Source organism: Ailuropoda melanoleuca, chromosome 19 (assembly GCF_002007445.2).
Source record: "Ailuropoda melanoleuca isolate Jingjing chromosome 19, ASM200744v2, whole genome shotgun sequence".
Classification (NCBI taxonomy): Eukaryota; Metazoa; Chordata; class Mammalia; order Carnivora; family Ursidae; genus Ailuropoda; species Ailuropoda melanoleuca.
The window spans coordinates 6,129,311-6,133,512 of record NC_048236.1 but is presented as its reverse complement, the minus strand read 5'-3'; positions in this window follow the sequence as shown (position 1 = coordinate 6,133,512).

The following is a 4,202-nucleotide window of genomic DNA, read 5'->3' as shown; positions in this document are numbered from 1 at the left end:
GGTGCGAAGTGATTTATGTGAACATTTTCTCGTTTCAGCCTCACAAGGACCATGTGAGCAAAATGTTACTATCCTTGTTTTACAGATTCGTTCTGAGCCTGTGTCTCCCTCCACCTGAGATGCCACGCTCTTCTGCTCCTCTGTATTTTATTCATCTGCCTATACGCCCCTTGCTCCTCTATTCTAATGATAATCCTGCCTCTTTTGTCCCCACTTGGGTAAGTAGTCCCAAGCCCCAGGCAGAGTGGTCACTTCTTTTCCTTTAATCAGAGTGTTTTATACACACATCTACTGAGCCCTTATCATAAACCACTGATGCACATCAACTCCATTTTCACTCCCACTCTGGAGAAAACTAATAGACAAAAAACCCAAGGTACCATCTACCGAGGGCTGAGCCTTGAAGGAGGGTCTCATCTCTATATCCTCAGGTGGAAGGAGTGGAGAGATTATCAAGGGCACTGGAGAGGCCTCTCCCTTCCTTCTCCCTCTTCTCTCACCAGCTGTTATCAGAAAGGTAGGATCAGAATTGTTGGGCAGGATTTAGGGTCATAGCAGAAGGAGAAGGTGAATGGAGCAGGGAGCATAGGGGACATGTGCCTAGAACTGGAATGAAAAGAACTGCAAGGAAGATGGTCCTACTCCTCGGATTAGGAAAGAAGATCAATTCGGACCTCGTATTTACATGCCTGCCCCTTTCATTAGTTCTTAAGGGGCAGGCATCTGCCTTTTGAAATCATTCCATCCCATTCTCATCTGCATTTCTTTACCTGTATACCTCACACGGTATTTGTTGAAAACAACCAATGAACAAGAGAAACAACAAAGGTAACAAAGAACAAATAAATTTAAAAATTACATATATATATATATAGCTACTTTTGCTAAATTTGTTTCTTGAGTAATTACAGCTAGTAATGTCCTATTACATCCACTATGTTAGTATGTGCAGCTTAATGAGGAAAATCCATGTGGGTAAAATTATCACCAGCGGGAATTGTTTTGCTCTCAAATTCTGAGATACAAGATACATTTCCATTTAGGCAAAATTGATTTCCCTAGAGGACTGCTTTGTGGAATCACTACCATTAGAGTGTGACCCTCTGGAGGAGAGGAGAATGGCTACCAGAATCAGAAGCATCCACCAGTCAGAGAACCACGATCCCAACAATGACCACCCACTTGACTGGGCCCCAAAACTGCCATCCTGGCCCTACATTAAGAAATAATAATGATGATGTAATGAAATGAAATAATTTTAGTAAATAAAATAACGAAACATTTTTCTTAGTATCTCAGACTTAATACTTTGGGGCATAACAATTAGGTCTTAAAATATAATAAAAAGAACATTCCAGGGAGCCTCATCCTAGTAATACTCCTTAAATGATATCCTATAATCTAATTTCCATTTGGCCATTGGAATTTTCCAGCAAATCCTAGTTGAAGGAAAAAGAGGGAAAGTGTACAAAATATAAAAATATAATATAAAGAGAAAAGTGTAGTCACAATCAAACAACAGCAGTGAAGAGGCAAATAAGTGAATAATTGTGTCCATGAGTGAGGCTGTGTCTGTCTTCATACCTCTTGATGGATTTCCAGCACAGCAGAAGATTTCCTGACTGTGGTTACAGTGTGCAGCCTACACACAGGAGAAGGAAAACATAACTTAACATATATATATACACACACACACACATCCTGTGTATAAATATCATAGCAGTCGTGTCTACTGAGAAGATTATATGTACAAGACTTGAATTAGAAGAGAAGGAAAATAATAATTCACTTAAAAATATTCGAAGTCAAGAAATCCCTTGAATGGAGCTTTCCAGAAACAAACCACTTGTTCATGGTACATTTCCTGTGCCCCAGTGAGTTTCCCATCCTCAGAGCAAAATTCATTGCCTCTCTATAGACCTACCAGTCAGTTGGGCCTTGTGACTTACCTACAAAGAGTGTTCTTTGGAAGGACAGCATTCAAACTAAGGTAGTCAGGGGAGGTGTATTAGAATGTCAATGCCAGAATTTAGGGCTTTGTTTTCTGTTCTTTATCTTTACTAAAATACCAGGAATGTAAAACGCCTCGGTCCTTCACTATGTACTCCCAGGATCATTTGATCACTTATATGGCATGTAAAATTGGCCTGGCACCTGAAATCTGGTTCCTCTGTCACACATTGGTCTCTGTATAGGTCGGGGGAGAGGTCTCTAACTATATGAGCTTCACTGCTAATGTTTTTCTTTCCCAGGCTCTGGTCCACTGGCTTTCAACAATGGCTGGGTATGAGAACCATCTGAGAGAGTTAATCAATGAAACAAACTAATGAAGCTTGGACCCAAATCCAGACCAACTGAAGCCAAATCTCTGCAAGTGGGGTCTAGGCAGCAGTTTTTCAAAGTTCCTTAGTTGTCTCTAATCCACAGCCAGGGTGGAGAAGCACCATTTATGAAATATGGGAGATTACATCTGGATACCCAGATGTGATGAATATTAGCATTTCAAAACGGCCTCTTGGCCATATTTTTTGCTGTAGTTCATCAGCTTTTACCAAAATCTCAGGGGACTCAATTTAGGGAGGAAAATGAGTTAACTTTTAATGAACTGTAAAAATTACTCAAAATTTATTTCCACAATCTCATATTCAACACATTAGGTTTTTTTATTTGCGCTCAGAATATTTCCCAAGAGTGCCTTCCATGATAAGCAAACTCATTTCAGAGCTCAGAAGAGGAAAAAACAAGGATATTAATCTAGTTTAATTTGATTGAATTGTTCTGGTAGTGCATTAACCACTCTGGACTGGCTTCAGACCACTTCACGTCATTCTATCAAGCCTCAATATTACCCACTTTCTTAGCTCCTTAATAACAACAAAGATAAACAACAACAACAACAAAAGCTTTCTTTTGCTTCTTTGGAAAGTTCTCTGAAACAGAGCCTTCCAAAAATCAGGAACTCATCACACCTCTTCAGTGTTTCTTTTCTGAAGACGTTCCAAACTTAAAAACCCAAGGGCTGCTTTCTGCCTTAGCACTAGCTACCACTTGCCAGCTTTTTCCACTGAAAGCTTCAAGACTCTGGAGTAAGGAAATAGCACTTGTCTTCCTCCAGCAAAGCAATTGTATTTCGTAGAAATGGCTAATGGGAACAGGTGAACGGAACTGATTCTTGCCCTGGCTGGCTTCTTAAAAGGTCTGTGGCCCCAAGTCACTGCCTTCCTCATAAATTTCTCTCTTTTCGTTATTGAGCATTGAATATTTATGTGCTGCTCACATTTGAGAGCTAATGTACAGAACACAGAATCAGTCCAAGGCAAAATTATGAGGTAGGTGAAATGTGCCTTCAGCCATTCCTGTCAAATTCCCATCATCTCTTTCAGAGGAAGAAATGCCCATTATTTTCTCCCGAAACTGCTCTGTTAAAAATACTCTCTCTAACCTGCTTTCATAATAAAGTATTAATAGTTGATAAGGGCAAAGTGTTATTACTGCCAAAATAGATGCTTTTTAACGTTTGAATTTATCCAATTCAACAGAAAAGGTATTAATCAACAACAATGTGAAAGAAAAAAACCCACTAACACTCGGTACCTAGCCCTTTCCAAACACACATTTGGTTAATTCTTACAGTTGCAAAGATGGGTGTTGCAATCATCTCATCCCAATTCTAGGCCCTAAGTAGTTCATTTTCCCGAAGATACAGAAAAATCAACCAAGCGTTGGTGTTCTATTTCCACATTGTATATTTCTTCCCCTGTACCACAGCCACAATGACAATACTACTTTTTCTTTGTGCCTTTTTCTTAATTTTTTTCACTTGATCCTGTACCCTACATGGTGAGGAAGCTAAAGGTCAAAAGATTTGTCACTTGCTCAAGCACAGTGAAAGAACAAGATAAAGACCCACATCTTCTCTAGCTGGTGCTACCTTTCCTTCCTNACAATTAGGTCTTAAAATATAATAAAAAGAACATTCCAGGGAGCCTCATCCTAGTAATACTCCTTAAATGATATCCTATAATCTAATTTCCATTTGGCCATTGGAATTTTCCAGCAAATCCTAGTTGAAGGAAAAAGAGGGAAAGTGTACAAAATATAAAAATATAATATAAAGAGAAAAGTGTAGTCACAATCAAACAACAGCAGTGAAGAGGCAAATAAGTGAATAATTGTGTCCATGAGTGAGGCTGTGTCCGTCT